This window comes from Thalassophryne amazonica, chromosome 23 (assembly GCF_902500255.1).
Source record: "Thalassophryne amazonica chromosome 23, fThaAma1.1, whole genome shotgun sequence".
NCBI lineage: Eukaryota > Metazoa > Chordata > Actinopteri > Batrachoidiformes > Batrachoididae > Thalassophryne > Thalassophryne amazonica.
Window position 1 is genome coordinate 1,857,015 of NC_047125.1, and position 20,148 is coordinate 1,877,162.

The window sequence follows — 20,148 nt, forward strand, 5'->3', positions numbered from 1 at the left end:
TGACTCCAACAACGCTGCTTTTAAAGTAGAATTCCTTCGTGAACAGGGTGAGTTACTTATTTGCAGAGGGTTTTCTGTTTTATCGGGGATGGATGTTGCGTGGTGTTGATATTGATTCCTGCCGAGTGGGGATGTTTTAAGTTATTTGGCATTATTGGCTAAGGGCTAAGCTAACTAGCCGCTATGTGGTTTGTTTTGATATTATTTTAAATAAGTTCAGCCAACAGTTATTAGTGTTTCTCTGGTGTTACTGTAATATAATGGAGGCAAATCCTTTGACCGAGCAGCATTTTTCTCTATGGAAAAATATTGAAGTTGTTTGTTTGACATATTGCAAAAAATTGAAGATTCAATTGGGCAATATTATTTTAATAATTTTCTTCAGGGGTTAATAATTTCATTAAAAAAGTGATGTTTACACACTAAAAGATATTTATTCTCCTGACTTCTGCGGCACTGACAACTATAGCTGGGTATCAATTCAAATTTCAAAAATCGATTTGATTCTTAAGGCTCAGAATTGATTATTTCAATTTGATCTGATATCGATTTGGGTTAGTGTTTTAAAATTGTTTTGGAGCTGTTATCTAATTATCTAGTTATGCAACATTAATACTAGTATATTGACATTTGACAGCAAATTAATGAAACATTGGTAGTTAGTAATGATGGCTATAAGACTGATGGCACGGACCAATCCCCTGCCCAGAATGATGGAGTAATATTTTTATTTTACAAACAGGCTGAATGGCAGCCAGAAGTACCTGACACAGGTACATTTCGACAGGCTTCCATGTTTTGGCCTGATGCCTTGTTTCTTTTGGGTTTAAAGTAAGGCTGTAACAAAGATTAAAAAAAACAAACAAACTATGGCTTTACTTCACAAAATGTGGACCTCAAAATGCAGGCAACAGTGTTTCAGAGTTATAAATTTTAAGATTTTCTCGGTCTCCCCTACAGTGCTGGTTGTGCGGTACGCTGCAGGAGAACTTCTCCCACGGCCACGCAGACTGACTGGCGGTTCAGTCAGTCGTTTCCACCAGCACTTGCTGCATGGCTGAAAGTCAGTCCACACCACAGAACCTTCGCACTCTCTCCCACAGAAAAGGCAGGTGTATAATAAATGTTATTGTGCTGTTTTGCACCTGTCTTAACGTAACCCTGAGAATGTATTTGTTGTTTAATTTTGTTTTAGCACTCTGGGGTCAGTCTGAACTGGGAGTGAAGAGCTGGATGATTATTACACTGATAGCACGACTTTGTTTTCGTAGCCACTAACGACTGGGAGTGAAGCATGCTGGGATCGTTCTGAACTGGGAGTGAAGAACTGCTTTTATTATGTCTTTGTAACTTTCAGATGCCTGTTGATTAAAGAAATTATGTGCGCCAGGGAGGTTGAGTTGGCCGCTCACCCTCCCTTCGCGGACACACTAGAAAAGAGGGAGTAGAACCATGCTTCAACAGAGTCTGCTGCGGGTTAACGTACGAACGCCCAGCCGGTTGACAGGCGCACTCTGCTGAAGGTGTTGGCTCTCCACCTTAAAGGCGTCACGGTAAGAGAAAAATGCGCTGCAACCACTTGTGTTTGATGTAACTGCTTTTGTGGGGAATAAATATACGCCTTTTTATTCTAGCAAAATGCAGTCTGTGTGATCATTTCTGTGTGCCGATCTGACCGAACCTTGTGTTTCAAAACATTTTTGGCGTTGTCGGCAGGATACGGTTACGCTCAGACTACACACAGAAATGTCTTGCTTTAGATTGGGAAAGAGAGATGCGGAGGTGGCATCTCAGCAGGAGTCTTGCTTTAGATTGGGAAAGAGAGATGCGGAGGTGGCATCTCAGCAGGAAGAAGTGGTCCCGGGGTGGGATGGGATCACTTTTAAGGAAATAGGCCAGCTTCTACGGCGACGTGGGGGACGCCCTGGGCCGTGGACTGGAGCGATTCCCACCGCGACTCCGCCAGTTTTATGTGAAATGTTAAAACGGGTGGAGGTTAAAGAGAAAGCTCCGTTGGGAGGTATTCATGAAATGATGTGGATTTGTGCAGAAGCCTGGAAAGAGCGGGTTTTAACTTTAGATACAGTCCGCTCATCAGAATGTGCTAAATCACAAAAGGTGACAAGATTAGAACAACAAGTGAAGCAATTGGAAATTCAAGCCGAAGAAATAGACGGTGTACCAACTTCCTTCTTGGCTGAAAAATGTAAACAAAAAGGATTGAAAGTGACTTGTGTGTCAGGGATGCGCCCTGATATGTTTGAATTGGCCTCATTGTTGAAAGAAATTGTGCACGGAGAAAAGAAAGGAGTGAAACCTAGTGCCCCTCCCCTACAGGAGGAGGAGGAGGAGGACTTTGATGATGATCTGGTGCAAATAGCTGCATTCCGGAAAGGAAAGAAAGACAAAAAGAAGGGGAAAAATAAAGAAAGGCGTTCTTGGAGCTTTGACCCTTACGAGGAAGATTAGGATGATGGTCAAACTCTTGTGGCCCGCCGAGAATTAAAACAATGGTTCACAAGTGATATTAGACCCCATGTGTGATTGGAAATATTTTGGAAAAAATCAGTTCAAGTCACCTCGGCTTTAGTGGACACAGGAGCGGAGGCCTCATTGATTCATGGAAATCCAGAGAAAATGAAGGGACCTATAGTTCCCTTAACTGGATTAGGTGGACAATTGGTGTATGGAAAAAATATATCGATACCGCTTAAAATTGGAAATATGCCAATTAAAGTGTACACTGTAATAGTGACTCCAATTAATGAATGGATAATTGGCATGGATATTTTAGCTGGAATGACTTTGCATTTAGAACAGGTTAAATTTCAATTTGGGATAGCAAACGTAAGAATGATTCTGGTGGGAAAAGTAAAAATGAAACCTTTTCCCATTCCAGAGGCTACATGTGTGATTAATCAGAAACAATATCGTATTCCTGGAGGACAAGCAGAAATTACTGCAACCATAAAAGACTACTTGGAGGCAGGAGTTTTGAAACCAGTGACAACAAAATGGAATAATCCATTGTGGCCAGTCCGTAAATCGGATGGTACATGGAGAATGACTGTAGACTTTAGAGGTCTAAATAAACATACACCGGCTTTGACTTCAGCTGTACCTGATGCTGTGAGTATAATTGAACGAGTGCAACATCATAGTGGTACGTGGTATGCTGTTATAGATTTGGCCAATGCATTCTTTACCATACCAATCCCAGAGGATAGGATGGAACAGTTTGCATTTACGTGGGAAGGATGGCAATATACATTCACAAGATTGCCACAAGGATATTTACACAGTCCCACTATTTGTCATAGAGTGGTGGCGGAGCATTTGGAACAGTTCCAGGTTCCAATGAGAATGATGATCTCACATTACATTGATGACATTATGCTTCAAGGAGATACAGAAGCAGAAGTAGTGGAATATCTACCGAAATTAGTGACTCATATGAAATCATTTGGCTTGGAAATTAATCCAGCAAAGATTCAGGGACCAGCTCAAACAGTGAAATTCTTAGGAATAGTTTGGAATAAAGGAGAGAGGGAAATCACACAAAAAGCTAAAGAGAGAATAGCTAACTTTCCAGTACCTCACAGTAAGACAGATGCACAACGATATATTGGTTTATTTGGATTTTGGAGACATCATATTCCACATTTAGGACAGATTTTGCAGCCTTTATATCGATGCACTAGAAAAAAAGAAGAGTTTGTATGGGGAGAGGAACAACAATGCTCATTTGATATGGCAAAGGAAGCCATACAACAAGCTGTGTCCTTAGGAAAAATGCAATCAGGACCAGTAGAACTTCAAGTGTCTGCTCTAAATGATTATGCTAATTGGAGCTTATGGCAAAAACAAAACAGGATACGAAAACCTTTAGGATTCTGGTCGAGAAAACTCCCGGACGCAGGTATGCGTTATACACCTTTTGAAAAACAGCTTTTAGCATGCTATTGGGCGTTGATTGAAACTGAATCACAAACGGTGGGACATGAAGTAATGATGAGGACACAGATACCTATTCTCTCATGGGTGATGAGTAATCCCACCACTCACCGAATAGGGACAGCTCAGGAGGCTAGTGTGATAAAATGGAAATGGTATGTGTCAGAGCGTGTAAAACCAGGTGAAAAAGGGGTGTCATTGCTGCATGAACAAGTAGCTGATGCTCCTGAGGAAGATGAGGAACCTTTTGAAGTTCAACCATTGGAGGAATCTCCTGTTAAAGCAGGAAAAAGGTGGGATGATTTGTCAGATGATGAGAAAAGTCGAGCATGGTTCACTGATGGTTCCTGTCAATATCAAGCAGGAAAAAGGCGATGGAAAGCAGGAGCTTTTAATCCACAATTAGGTCAGTCTCTGGAAGAATTAGGAGAAGGAAAAAGCAGTCAGTGGGCGGAGTTGAAGGCCGTGCATATGGTGGTCATGCAGGGAGGACCACAGGGCCTCCATATTTATACAGATTCATGGTCAGTGACCCAAGGACTACTTACCTGGATGCCTACATGGCATGCCATTAATTGGAAAATACATTCTAAAGAAGTTTGGGGAAGAGAATTGTGGGAAGACATTTGGGAAAAGGCTAAAACAATTCCTATTACTGTGATGCATGTAGATGCACACACTAATGGACAAGACTAATGATTGAATTAAGACAATTCAGCCCAGGATTGGCTAGATGGGCTCATGTCAAAGCAGGACATTGGGGGGTTCAAGGTACCCTAAAATGGGCCAGAGATCGAGGTATTGATCTAAAATTGGATGATGTGAAAACAGCAATCACTGAGTGTGAACAATGTCAACACCACCGGAAGGGTGTTCCTCAACATTTGCATGGGCAGTTAAATCGTGGAAAAAGTCCTGGTCAAATTTGGCAGTTAGATTTTATTGGACCACTGCCCATGTCTAAGGGATGTAGACATGCATGCACTGCTGTAGATACATTTTCTGGGGTCTTGGTAGTGCATCCATGTAAATTTGCAAATCAAATGGCCACACTTAAGTGTTTGAAAATAATACAGCAGTATTATGGTTTGCCAGTACTCATTTTACAGGAAATAAAGTGAAAGAGTGGGCCCAAGAACATCATGTTGAATGGATTTATCATATTCCCTATTACCCGCAAGCGGCGGGGTTAATAGAGCGAATGAACGGGCTTCTTAAAGAGACCCTACGGAAGCTGTCAAAAGATCGCACTATGCGACATTGGAAACAGGACTTGACTACTGCTGTGGATCAGCTGAACAATCGACCTTTAGGGTCGGGATCCACACCCTTGATAAGAATGATTTCAGGAGAAATGATAGAGCATACTACAGAAAGCATCAAAATGTGGAAAATTGATCCACAAGCGGAACTACCTGTCAGAGCAACTCCAGGCTCAGCAGGACTAGACTTAAGAACATTGACTACTGTCACATTGGTACCTGACCAAATTCAAGTGGTAAAAACAGGACTAGGCCTACAGTGTCCGAAGGGCACATATGGGCATGTCCTGCCACGTAGTGGTCTATCACTCAAAGGGCTAACTATTCAAGCCGGAGTGATAGATGCAGATTATCAAGGTGAGATTGGAGTGGTTTGTAGATTGTTTGGAGAACAACCCCTGATATTGAACAAAGGGGACAAAATTGCTCAATTACAGGCCTCAGATCAAGCAGGTGCCAAAGTTTGGGTGAAACAACCTAACGGACCGCCTAAGGCGGCAGAAATTATAGCTCAAGGGAATGATGCAACTGTTAGTATACTCTATCAGGGTGAAGAAAAATGGGTAAATGTGCCTGTATCAAAGTGTTATGTAAGAGAAGACTAATCGTTGTCATTCTACCCGTAGTTACACTTGTGTTGTCTAGGCTCGGATTGATGCCCTGCTGGGAGTTGCTGATCGGGCGATCGAGGACCACAAGAGGCGGGCGTCGCTATGGCAACCAGTGGAAGCCCCGGGATTGGAGGTGTCGGCTGCTGGGTCATACTCCTCCTTGTAGGTGGTGCCATGGTCTCCAGCTGCTGGGGATGATGGAAGGAAACGAACTTGAAGAGATACCATTGTTCCAAACAGGATGGAAGAACTCCGATGGGATGTAATGTCACTCTTAATGCTAGAGTGAACATAAGACGTCAAAGGGCGTGGTATGACACTCTATTAGGAGGAACAGGAACTGTCCTGGGGGTGTCGAATACAGTAGATAATGAGGTAACCAGAACAATGTTATCAAACACTGGGAAATACTCGTCCCAAGTAGTTCATCAGGTTGGAGAGTGGATGCCCACAGCATTGGTAGGACTAATTTGTGGCAAAAGAATTTCAAATGGCAATTGGCATTCAGCGTATAGTTACAACGGGGAGCTATCATGATTGGAGAAGGATTTGGAACATTAGCAACACCTTATGGTTAAAGCTACATCCAGAATATACACAATGTAATGAAACAGTATGTACTGGGTATTGGACCCAGTACAATGTGACACAACCAAAGGTTGTTTGTAAATATCAAGTGTTACCTGTGATAACGGCTAATGGTTATTGGTTCTTGCATATGGATGGAGAGTGGTTAGAACCAAAAACTAATACGACTTTTGATACCAAAATGTGTGACAAAACAGATAAAGGTATGGCCTGTGTGCTGCAAACGGGATATGCCAATCCATGTCTAACCGACTCAGAGGTTGTACTTTGTGACTGGACTAGGGAAACACCAAGAGAAATGTTGTGGCAGATCGGCCCACATGCTCTGTGTGTTGCAACAATGAAAAATAATTCACAAGTACCTTCGGTTCCGTTTACTGGCTGCCTGAACAATGTGCACTTATGGCATTGGGGAAACCGGACGTATCGTTTGACTAATTATTCTGTATCGAGTCGGCTGACTTTGGTACAGTGGGATGTATTGCATTCCCCATGGAGTCTTTCCCTGGAGCGTTTCAAATGCGCATTGGAACAATCTACGGAAATTCAGCAATTAATAGAGTCACTTACGTCCAACATCTCCAGTCTCATGGTGTCTACATTGATAGCTAGTGACCAGGTAAAACATGTGGCAAAATTAGTACAGCAAGCATCAGCACATCATTGGTGGGATATCTTTTCAGGGATGTCTGTCACTGCCAGGAGTACCTTAGTGCCACCTTTGATACTATTAATTATAGAACACTTTTACATGTATCTATGTTATACGTTTAAGGCGAGAGGTGGAATGGGTAATATTTCAACGAATGCGATGAAATTGACACTGTTAATTCATGATCCTTTTGGAGTAAACCAATATAATGTTACATTAGACCCCACAACATCGGGTTTTGTATATGAGTATATTGTTTGGGACAGGTATAATCACGACTATATTACTCAAAATTTTGTTTGTGAATCACTAGAAGAAATGTGGGAAATGCTATGGCAGGACATCATCGTTGGAATAGGCTGGAGCCCAGCCTTACCCGAATCTGTTGCTGGTTACATAAATTGACTGGTGCAAAACACCAAGAGTGGAATGTATAATAAATGTTATTGTGCTGTTTTGCACCTGTCTTAACGTAACCCTGAGAATGTATTTGTTGTTTAATTTTGTTTTAGCACTCTGGGGTCAGTCTGAACTGGGAGTGAAGAGCTGGATGATTATTACACTGATAGCACGACTTTGTTTTCGTAGCCACTAACGACTGGGAGTGAAGCATGCTGGGATCGTTCTGAACTGGGAGTGAAGAACTGCTTTTATTATGTCTTTGTAACTTTCAGATGCCTGTTGATTAAAGAAATTATGTGCGCCAGGGAGGTTGAGTTGGCCGCTCACCCTCCCTTCGCGGACACACTAGAAAAGAGGGAGTAGAACCATGCTTCAACAGAGTCTGCTGCGGGTTAACGTACGAACGCCCAGCCGGTTGACAGGCGCACTCTGCTGAAGGTGTTGGCTCTCCACCTTAAAGGCGTCACGGTAAGAGAAAAATGCGCTGCAACCACTTGTGTTTGATGTAACTGCTTTTGTGGGGAATAAATATACGCCTTTTTATTCTAGCAAAATGCAGTCTGTGTGATCATTTCTGTGTGCCGATCTGACCGAACCTTGTGTTTCAAAACAGCAGGTTATGAGGAATGAACGCAAAAAAAAAAAACACCATTGTGTGAATTAAATGGCAGACTTTTCTTTTTTCTTGCCAGCAACAGACAAGAGTCCAGGTCATCATGATTGACACCTTTAAATAGCTTTGACAGAGGTTGATGAATAAATTGTGGACCTGCTTCGAAATCAGAACCAATACAATCAATGTAGAGAAATGATCATTTTCACACCCACGAAAACACCGCAACGGACCAACTGCAGCGTCATTTTTCAGCGACGCTGTTCCAACGCTGGTATGAAATGCATATATACACTCAACAAAAATATAAACGCAACACTTTTGGTTTTGCTCCCATTTTGTATGAGATGAACTCAAAGATCTAAAACTTTTTGCACATACACAATATCACCATTTCCCTCAAATATTGTTCACAAACCAGTCTAAATCTGTGATAGTGAGCACTTCTCCTTTGCTGAGATAATCCATCCCACCTCACACGTGTGCCATATCAAGATGCTGATTAGACACCATGATTAGTGCACAGGTGTGCCTTAGACTGCCCACAATAAAAGGCCACTCTGAAAGGTGCAGTTTTATCACACAGCACAATGCCACAGATGTCGCAAGATTTGAAGGAGCGTGCAATTGACATGCTGACAGCAGGAATGTTAACCAGAGCTGTTGCTCGTGTATTGAATGTTCATTTCTCTACCATAAGCCGTCTCCAAAGGCGTTTCAGAGAATCTGCCAGTACATCCAACCAGCCTCACAACCGCAGACCACGTGTAACCACACCAGCCCAGGACCTCCACATCCAGCATGTTCACCTCCAAGATCATCTGAGACCAGCCACTCGGACAGCTGCTGAAACAATTGGTTTGCATAACCAAAGAATTTCTGCAGAAATGGTCAGAAACCGTCTCAGGGAAGCTCATCTGCATGCTTGTCGTCCTCATCGGGGTCTCGACCTGACTCCAGTTTGTCGTCGTAACCGACTTGAGTGGGCAAATGCTCACATTCGCTGGCGTTTGGCACGTTGGAGAGGTGTTCTCTTCACGGATGAATCCTGGTTCACACTGTTCAGGGCAGATGGCAGACAGCGTGTGTGGCGTCGTGTGGGTGAGCGGTTTTCTGATGTCAATGTTGTGGATCGAGTGGCCCATGGTGGCGGTGGGGTTATGGTATGGGCAGGCGTCTGTTATGGCCGAAGAACACAGGTGCATTTTGTTGATGGCATTTTGAATGCACAGAGATACCGTGACAAGATCCTGAGGCCCATTGTTGTGCCATACATCCAAGAACATCACCTCATGTTGCAGCAGGATAATGCACGGCCCCATGTTGCAAGGATCTGTACACAATTCTTGGAAGCTGAAAATGTAACCCTCTAACCCTAACCCGGCATACTCACCGGACATGTCACCCATTGAGCATGTTTGGGATGCTCTGGACCGGCGTATACGACAGCGTGTACCAGTTCCTGCCAATATCCAGCAACTTCGCACAGCCATTGAAGAGGAGTGGACCAACATTCCACAGGCCACAATTGACAACCTGATCAACTCTATGCGAAGGAGATGTGTTGCACTGCATGAGACAAATGGTGGTCACACCAGATACTGACTGGTATCCCCCCCAATAAAACAAAACTGCACCTTTCAGAGTGGCCTTTTATTGTGGGCAGTCTAAGGCACACCTGTGCACTAATCATGGTGTCTAATCAGCATCTTGATATGGCACACCTGTGAGGTGGGATGGATTATCTCAGCAAAGGAGAAGTGCTCACTATCACAGATTTAGACTGGTTTGTGAACAATATTTGAGGGAAATGGTGATATTGTGTATGTGGAAAAGGTTTTAGATCTTTGAGTTCATCTCATACAAAATGGGAGCAAAACCAAAAGTGTTGCGTTTATATTTTTGTTGAGTGTGTGTGTGTGTGTGTGTGTGTGTGTGTGTGTGTGTGTATGTAATGGAACTTTGGATGTATGAATCGATCTGTGGGATTTAAAATCGATAAAAAAAAAAAAAAAAAAAAAAATGGGAATTGATCTTTTCAGCCCAACACTACTGACAGCATATTAAATTGCAATTACAAACACTTTTCCCCACTTACCTGTTACACTGAGGCTTGTAAACAGTTTGTAGTTTCGAAAAAGTTCCAATGAAAACTATTAACTTTTCATTGTGAAAATGAGTGAAGCTCCCTCCCCCTGCTCTCGCCGAGCAAACGGCATTTTGGAAACACGAACCCTTTACCATACACAAACCGTACATTTCTGCATCTACGCGATACAGAAGTAACTGGATTATAATGAAAGATTCTGATGGCAGTTTTTTTTCCTTTCAGCTCAGAGTGGAGAGCGACGCTTCACTTAATGCGGTCCGGCGTGACCAGCGCAAAACAAATGCAGCAAAGGCGGTAACCAGTTAACGCCATTTGTATGCGTTTCCTGCCTTTTAATTAGTACACAAACGGAATATATTAATTAATTTTTCCGAACTACTTTGTTGATGGAAGCCGTAATGCGGCTCGCTCAGTGTATTCTGACGCTAGCCTTTCACTGGTGTCTGACAGGACGACCGCCGCAGTGACAGCAGTAACCAGGTAACAGTGTTCTCCCATGGTGCACCTCGGTTTCTCCCATCATGCTTCTTGTGTGCTTCCTGTTTTAACTTCCTGTTTGCGGTCATGGCGGAAACTGAGTCGGATGGACTACGACTCTGACGTCACGCCCGTCTGTTAACATCCTTGCGCTGCTCAGTATTAATAAGCACCATGTGTTTACGATTTGGAACGAAAATCACAGTTTTTTTATTTGTGTTTCTGTCTTGCAGAAACCATTAATTCATCCAAACTATTAATTCAGACCATTCAGTGGTTTATGGATGTTTCATTCCAACTCCTGTGCTCCCTGCATGTTAAACTGAGCCATTCAAGTTCATCTGTTAGCCAACAAATCTGCATATAAAGGCTCTGAACTGTTCCTGTGTGTCCATGTCTGCTCTCTGACCAGAGTTCTGTGGTGGATAAAGTAGATCAGCAAATTAACAATTATCAACATATCACATTCACAACACCACTGAGGAAAAAAATGAGGGGGTATATATGTATAATGTGTTGGCAATCTGACATCGTATGGTGTTCATCCACTTTTCAAAGACGTAAAGACAAGACCAGAGGTGACCAAACCGATCGTATATGTAAAAATAACAGGTCTAAAAATTTAGAAGTAGATTGAAGTATATTTATGTAGTACAGTTAAAAGTCAAGTGGTAGTTCATTACTTTACAGGTATGATTAGTTTTTGTTACTTCATGTTGAAAAGATATATTTGTTAGTTCTTGTGAGAAAAATGCGAGACCAGTGATTTTGAAGAAGGAAAGATGTTTCTTTTTGCTCACCAAAATGGGAGCTGCACTCACTGTAATTTATTTATCTGGAATAGCACCAGATTGCATCTTAGAGCTTCTACAATTCAAACTTTTTCTGGGGGGTGGACATGTCCCCGAGTAATTTTTTGTTTCAGCTTTTTTCATTTTTCACTACTTTCATCCCTGGACATGGTGACTATAAAATCAAACTTTCTACATCTCTTTGCTTTGCCACAAAATGGGTACAACGTCTCATTGTCTTCATTTCTTTTCCTGATCACTTACCATGTAAGTTCAGAACATTTCGTTTTATTTTAACACTGTCTTGGTTTGATTTAAGCAAACATCTTATGGACATTAATATCATCTCTCTCTCTGTGTCGCTAATCAGCTGGTTGCAGCAGGTACGTAAGGAAAATGTGGATGTCAGGTGATCTCTGGGATCAGGGTTGGAGTCTCTTTCTTAAGGATTTCAGTGTTGTCTCACACCAGTGATTGGGCAGTAGAGCAGCAGCAGATGATTAAATCACCCTGTTTTTAGTCTTTCCTCCACTTGGTTGTTGACTCTTTCTTTTTTGTGTTTTAATGTCTTTCTACAAACATGTCTGGAGTCCAGCAGCTGAGGGACATGTTGAAACTACAGCGAACACCTGCTGAAGGAATGATCACAGACCAGGAAGAAGAAATGTGCCATTTAAAAGAAGAGAACAAAAGAGGTAAAGGGCTGGATGCTGTTTGTGTTACTGATACTTTATAACATGTTGTAACAGTCAAATATTTAACTCCTCTGGTATTCCTCCAGTGATTCTGTCAATACTTACACAACCGGGTGAGAAGGATTTTGATGAAAGATGCATGTAAAATTTCTCCATATTCTGTAAAATCGCTGGATAATCTGTTCCTGAAGGAAAGTGACATCACCACCCTCAGTGTTTCGTCTCCCTTTGTCCAAGATCAGCAGGGACTTTTAATTTAGAAATGAGCAAAGGTAACTGAAAGGTTTCTAGTTGTAGTGATTTGTATATTTTGGCAAGTAGTGGTTTGGTTTATTTTAATGCAACACTTGGCACAAAAAGGTCAACATCAGTAACCTGTTGTACACGGGTAAGAGCAGCTCTGGTTATGAGCAGATGAAGAATAATTATCTTTGCCCCCAGAATTTTTTTTATCACTGCAATATTAATTCAAATCAACATGAATTGCTGGTGTGGTTACACATGGTCTGCAATCGTGAGACCGGTTGGCTGTACTGCCAAATTCTCTGAAGTGCCTTTGGAGACAGCTTATGCTAGAGGAATGAACATTCACTTCACGGGCAACAGCTCTGGTGGACATTCCTGCAGTTAGCATGGTCCCTCAAAACCTGCGATGTCTGTTGCATTGCACTGTGTCATCAGACTGAACATTTCAGAATGGCCTTTTATTGGGGCCAGCCTAAGGCACACCTGTGCAACAAACATTTCTCCATGTAATGTGGAGTTGCGTCAGGAAGGGCATCCGGCGTAAAACCTGTGCCAATTCAGCATACAGATCCACCTTGGATCTGCAGCGGCGACCCCGAGTGCAAACAAGGGAGCAGCCGAAGGGACTTACTTACTAATCAGCATCTTGATATGCCACACCTTGGAGGTGGGCTGCATTATCTCAGCAAAGGAGAAGTGCTCACTAACACAGATTCAGACAGATTTGTGAACAATATTTGCGAGAAATAGGTCTTTTGTAATTTATAAATGTTTTAGATCTTTGAGTTTCGCTCATGAAAAATGGGAGCAAAAACAGAAATGTTAATATTTTGTTCAGTGTATATTATTCAATTATATCCCTGTGATTAGGGTAAACAAAACAAACTTCTGTTGATGTTTAACAGATTTTTTTTTTTTTATAATTTATAAAACTCATCATAATAGGGACTGAACAAGGCAGGACCATACTGTGCTTCTGGTTATAGTTTTGATATGGCCTCAAATTATGAATATATGAGGTAATTTCGGTACAAAGAAAAGAAACGTCAATACAAAATAAAACAAAACAAAACTGATTTGTCCGTCAATTGAAGTAACGGAAAGGTTGTAGGTAGAAGGAAAAGCTTATATACGCCTACCCCCTTTTACATCAGTAAAATTTACTCCTCACAATAAAAGAAAAAAATAAGCAGAACAAGCAAAGCACAAACCTTTGAAGATAAACAATGAAATTAAATCAGCGTTCTGTCGGCAAAATTTCGGCCAATAGTGAGTACTTTGAAAAGGGCTTATACCGGCCGATAATATTGGCCGGTCAATATATTGGTCGGGCTCTAATGTATTGTAAAGCTCCTACTTGAATTCCTGGGCTTATTTCCAAATATAATACACCTTGTTTTACCAAGATGATGTGATTTTTTTTTTTTTTTTTTTTTTTAATCAAACCATTTTTAAAATTTCTGTAATTCCTTCCCCACCATGTCCAAAAGCTGACCCAAATGATCCCCATTACAGAACACAGTCATCATCTGCAAATAAAAACAATTCAGAGACTTATAAACGACAGATCATTAATTGTCATTAATGTATAAAAGAAACAGCAATGGACCAAGCACTGAACCTTGAGGTACACCACATGTAATCTTCAAAAATTCTGAAAATTCTGGCTTATTGATTTGAACACACCGATACCTGTTTTCAGGGCTATGAAAACTCCGCAGATCTGCAGGTTTCCGCGGATTTCATTGTGGGGGGGTGGTGGTGGTGTTAGTCTTGTACTTTTTAATCGTGATCGTTACTGAGTTTTTAAAATGCTTATCGCAGAGCGTTCTTTTTTTACATCATGCAAGTTTTATAAGTCCGCGGACACTGATCTGTGTGTTACAGATACATATCAATTTCCTCGGATTCGCGGAGGAAAAATGCCTCTCAAAGCCTGGCTGTTACGACAGCTGTCGTAAAGCGGGACTGGTTGGTTGCTGTGGTGACACTGTGTGGCTTCTGTGTGAAGCTTAGCTAAATGTAGCATGTGGACATCGCAAACCTTTAGAACTTTCAAGTTTTTAAAAGAAGAATTTTGCAGCATGTCTGTGTCACAGAGCAACATCAGACAGAGCGAAGATGATGAGAAAGATGGTTTGAAAAAGTGTGATAAGGACAAGAATCCATGGAATGGTTGCTGGCTTGAGCCTTGGAATTGGTAGAGATGATACATAGTAATACGTTTGTTACATAATATGAGATGAGATATGACATGGTGGTCATGGATTAGTCATTTTGTGTGTGTGTGTGTGGTGGGGGGACATCATTCTGTGGAAGACAATTAAGAATCCATTTGTATCAATAACCATCCATAGCCATCCATGATTCAATTTATCCCAGATGTGCTACCAAGGGTTTAAATGATTTCAAGAATTTTTTTTCATAATTTCTTTGTTTTTGAGAACTTTGATTGCAAGTATTATGTCACTTTATATGTCATAGATTCTGTGAAGAGTGAGTGAGTGTGTGCTGGTTGCACACAGGAGTCACACAGGTTTCTACCCACTGTATTTACATGTTTACATGATTGGTTTACATATTTATTCATGGCCTTCAAGTCTGAAGAAACCTCTCCCAGTTCCTGAGGGCAGTCAGGGACATCGAAGCAGAGTGGTCCATGTTCAAGGCCTCCATTGCTGAGGCGGCTGCTTTGAGCTGTGGTCAGACGGTGGTCTGTGCTTGTCAATCAATCAATCAAAGTTTATTTATACGTATAACCCTTTCCACAGCCCAGAGGGTGACCAAAGTGCTTCACAGTCAGATAAAAACAAGAGAATAACCTAAAGCCCCAGTCACACGGCACTAACGAAGGACACGAAGCCAAACGAGACAAGAAATCAGGACTTACATTAACACGGTTTAACCGTTGTCCAGCTTCGTTCCTGCAGCTGGTGCTTCATCAGAACCTTTTGAAACTGTTAAAAAATGTGAACGAATCCAAACGCTGATGACGTCTGAACGGATCAATAACTAAAACTCAGATGAGCTGCACATAACATCCGTGTATCGATCGCTGATGACTCGTCCATGTGTGAGATGAAAAGGAACATTTTCATACAGAAACGAGATTTTAAAAGATTCAGGTCAGTGGTAGTGCGGATATCGGGGGGTGGGAGCTTGTTCCACTGTCTGGGTGTGGCCACAGAGAAAGCCCGGCCTCCAAACTGGCAGTATCAAGGCCGCATAACCACTAGTGCACACTGGTTAGAAGATCTCAAAACTCTGCTTTGGTCCTGATGTGTCAGCAGCTCGGCTAAGTATGATGGAGCCAAACCATTCAGAGCTTTAAAAACAAAGATAAGAATTTTAAAATCAATCCTAGTCCGAACTGGATGCCCATTCAGAGCGTAGAGGACTTGGGCGATGTGGTTACAACTATGTGTGTTTTAAAATATGTTTTAAAAATAGTCTTAAAGTCACATTTCAAATGCCAACAGGCAGCCTATTCCACAAGATACGACCATGGAGAAAAAAAAAAAGGCTCTGAAGCCTGCTGACTTCTTTTTAACCTTTGAGACACAGAGCAAGTCTGCATCCAAGGACCACAGGGCACGAGGAGGCACATAAGGCTGAACAAGTTCAGCAAGGTAGTTGAGTTCATGACCGTTTAAAGCCTGAAATGTCTAATAAATTCTTGAAATCTAGTCCTCGAGTCGGTGAAGGGAAGCCAGAATGTCTGTGATCAGACCTCCTGGTTTTCATCAAAACTCGAGCAACAGTAATTCTGTACCATCTGTTGACATCCTACACTATTTTATAGAAATCCAGAAAATAAAACACTGCAATAGTCAATTGTGGAAGACAAGGGCGTGAAATATAATTTGTGAAATTTAAAACAAATGCTGATGTACATTTCTACTTAATCATTTCCATCAGTGCAATAACTTACTGTCATCAGGTCAAACTCACCACTGATATTTTATTTTAAAGAGTGTTGTTCAGACATTTATTGTTAATTTGTTTCTTAGCAGAAATGCAGCCGTTGTTGGTGATTAAAGAAGAAACTCTCCCTGAACACCAGGAATGGAATCTGAGTGTTGACCAGGAGGACATTAAAGAAGAAGAGAAGCTGTGGATAAGTCAGCAGGGAGAGCAGCTTCAGCAGCTGGAGGAGGCAGATCTCACCAAGTTTGGTTTCACTGCCGTCCCTGTGAAGAGTGAAAATGATGATGAAAATCCAGAGTCATCACAGCTTCATCAAAGCCGAAGTGATGAGAGCACAGAGGCTGAGCCTGTAGCCAGCAGCTCATCTGTACACAGAACACTGACAGCAGAAGCTGATGGAGAGGACGATGGAGGACCACAACCAGCCAGCAACTCAGGTCCAAACAGTCATTTACAACCAGATACCAGTGGCAGGAGTTCAGACAGTTCTGGAACTGAGACTGATGATAGTGATGACTGGAAACAGACCAGAGAACTTCAGTCAAGTTTTAACTGTCAGAAAAATACCAATATTGTTCATTCAGACAACACTGATGAAAAACACTTTAAAGGCTCTAAATATGAAAAAGCATCTGGTCACATGAACAACTCAGAGCAACAAAAGGGGAAGAAAGCAAGAAGAAAACCATTTATCTGTTCTGATGGGAGTAAAGGACAGAAACGGAAGGGCACTCTGATCAAAGACATTAGAATTCAGACAAGACAAAAAACATTTGACTGTTCTGAGTGTGGTCAAAAATTTGGACGAAAGGGCCACCTGAAAACACACATGATAATTCATACAGGACAAAAAGCATTTGTCTGTTCTGAGTGTGGTTTAAGATTTGGAGAAAAAGGCTCCCTGAACAGACACATGATCATTCATACAGGACAAAAAGTTCGTATAATGCAATGAAGAAGAACTTTACTCTCAGCGCCGAAAGCTAAAGCTAGTTAGCTGGAGACGCTGGAAACTTCTCTGAACAGATCAAACTTCACTCTGATCCTCAAATGTTTTTCGAAAAGCTCCAGAAGCACAAAGGTCGACAGTAAATCGCAAGAAGAATAAAAGGTGAAGTTAGTGTGAAAAGGTTGAAGAGCTGAGAAGGTTGTTGAAACAGCAGCTAACTGCTGCTAATGCTGAGTCTGAACACATCTGGTGGACTTTTGTCTTTTGGACGGTCGTCTGCGTCTTTTTGTCTCTGCTGTTGGCCGCCAGTGATCAGACATGCAGCCGTCGTTGGTGGTTAAAGAAGAAATTCTCCCTGAATACCAGGAATGGAATCTGAGTGTTGACCAGGAGGACATTAAAGAAGAAGAGAAGCTGTGGATAACTCAGCAGGGAGAGCAGTTTCAGCAGCTGGAGGAGGCAGATCTCACCAGGTCTGGTTTCACTGCCGTCCCTGTGAAGAGTGAAAATGATGATGAAAAACTAGAGTTATCACAGCTTCATCAAAGCCAAAGTGATGAGAGCACAGAGGCTGAGCCTGTAGCCAGCAGCTCATCTGTACACAGAACACTGACAACAGAAGCTGATGCAGAGGATGATGGAGGACCACAACCAGCCAGCAACTCAGGTCCAAACAGTCATTTACAACCGGATACCAGTGGCGGGAGTTCAGACAGTTCTGGAAGTGAGACTGATGACAGTTATGACTGGAAACAGACCAGAGAACTTCAGTCAAGTTTTAACTGTCGGAAAAATACCAATATTGTTCGTTCGGACAACAATGATGAAAAACAATTTAAAGGCTCTAAATATGGAAAAGCATCTGGTCACATGAACAACTTAGAGCAACAAAAGGAGAGGCAAGCAAGCGGAAAACCATTTATCTGTTCTGATGGGAGTAAAGTACAGAAAAAGAACACTCTGAACAAACACATTAGAATTCAGACAGGACAAAAAACATTTGTCTGTTCTGAGTGTGGTCGAAGATTTGGACGAAAGGGCCACCTGACAACACACATGATAATTCATAATTCATCGCCACAGCTTCATCAAAGCCGAAGTGATGAGAGCACAGAGGCTGAGCCTGTAGCCAGCAGCTCATCTGTACACAGAACACTGACAGCAGAAGCTGATGGAGAGGACGATGGAGGACCACAACCAGCCAGCAACTCAGGTCCAAACAGTCATTTACAACCAGATACCAGTGGCAGGAGTTCAGACAGTTCTGGAACTAAACAGAAGAACACTCAGCTGGATAATCCACCAGATCAGCATAGTTCTGATCCTGGACTCCAGCAACAACAGCATCAATGGGCCAAAAGAAACAAGCGAAACTACACCACAGTTAATTGGACCATTGAAAAGAAAAAAAAGATCTTTCACTGCTTCACTTACTCAAGGCATGAGAAGTGGGGCAGAAAGAAAAAAGCAGTATTTGAGGAACGCATAAAAGAAGCGGATTTACCTACACAAAAGAAAGAAGCCACAACTACCGCAAAACTAGAATCGATTGCCTCACAGATCGCAAAATATCTGACGACTGAGGAAATAAAAAAAATAAAAGAAGAAGCCCAAAAGGAAGCGATAAAAGACTATCAGTTGCTGGATAAAGGGAAGCAACTACAGTTTAAAAGGAGTCAGTGGAAGAGGGAGGAAGAATGGATACTGTTGTGGGCAAAAGAATATGCCAAAATAAAATACCCCAAAAATCAGACAAAGACATCCAAAGAATGGCAAAAAATATTCCACCACCACTGCCCAAGTAAGAAAGACATCACTTGTAAGAATCTCACAACCCAAAAATCAAACTTTATCAAACAAAAACATTTCTCAGATAATGAAATAAAAACAATGCAACAGGAGGTTGAGAAAATGATAAGAGAAGGCATCTGCCCTCTGACGCAACCCATTACACCACCAAAAAATGATTGCCCTCAAAAAAAGTTTATCCCCGAAAAAACAAACCATCCACTGCCTCCCGAAAAACCGAACCATTTATTGCCTCCCGAAAAAATGAACAAGTCATTGCCCCCCCAAAAAACGAGCAACTCACTACCCCCCGAAAAAACGAACCATTCACCGCCTCCCGAAAAACCAAACCATTTACTGCCTCCCCAAAAACCGAACAACTCAATGCCTCCCGAAAAACCGAACAACTCAATGCCTCCCGAAAAACCGAACAACTCAATGCCTCCCGAAAAACCGAACAACTCAATGCCTCCCGAAAAACCGAACAACTCAATGCCTCCCGAAAAACCGAACAACTCAATGCATCCCGAAAAACCGAACCACTCACTGCCTCCCGAAAAACCGAACCACTCACTGCCTCCCGAAAAACCGAACCACTCACTGCCTCCCGAAAAACCGAACCACTCACTGCCTCCCGAAAAACCGAACCACTCACTGCCTCCCGAAAAACCGAACCACTCACTGCCTCCCGAAAAACCGAACCACTCACTGCCTCCCGAAAAACCGAACCACTCACTGCCTCCCGAAAAACCGAACCACTCACTGCCTCCCGAAAAACCGAACAACTCACTGCCTCCCGAAAAACCGAACCACTCACTGCCTCCCGAAAAACCGAACCACTCACTGCCTCCCGAAAAACCGAACCACTCACTGCCTCCCGAAAAACCGAACCACTCACTGCCTCCCGAAAAACCGAACCACTCACTGCCTCACGAAAAACCAAACCATTTACTGCCTCACGAAAAAATGAACAACTCATTGCCCACCGAAAAAGCGAACAACTCACCAGCTCATCTACAAAATAATTCACAGGTGCACACAGACCCAGAACAGCAGGAACTAGAAGAGGAATTGGCAAATAAG

The 20,148-nt window shown here is 42.2% G+C and overlaps 2 long non-coding RNA genes across 2 annotated transcripts in view; both read left to right on the forward strand.

The window, feature by feature from the left end:
* The window catches only part of LOC117504911, an 84,270-nt gene extending 76,015 nt beyond the window's left edge, over window positions 1-8,255 (forward strand). Inside the window, exons 2-3 of the long non-coding RNA XR_004558970.1 lie at window positions 961-1,112; window positions 8,086-8,255. This is a non-coding gene — a long non-coding RNA (uncharacterized LOC117504911). The remainder of the gene's footprint in view (window positions 1-960; window positions 1,113-8,085) is intronic.
* The window catches only part of LOC117504894, a 797,517-nt gene that overhangs the window by 187,211 nt on the left and 590,158 nt on the right, over window positions 1-20,148 (forward strand). The gene's annotated exons all lie outside the window — the stretch shown is intronic.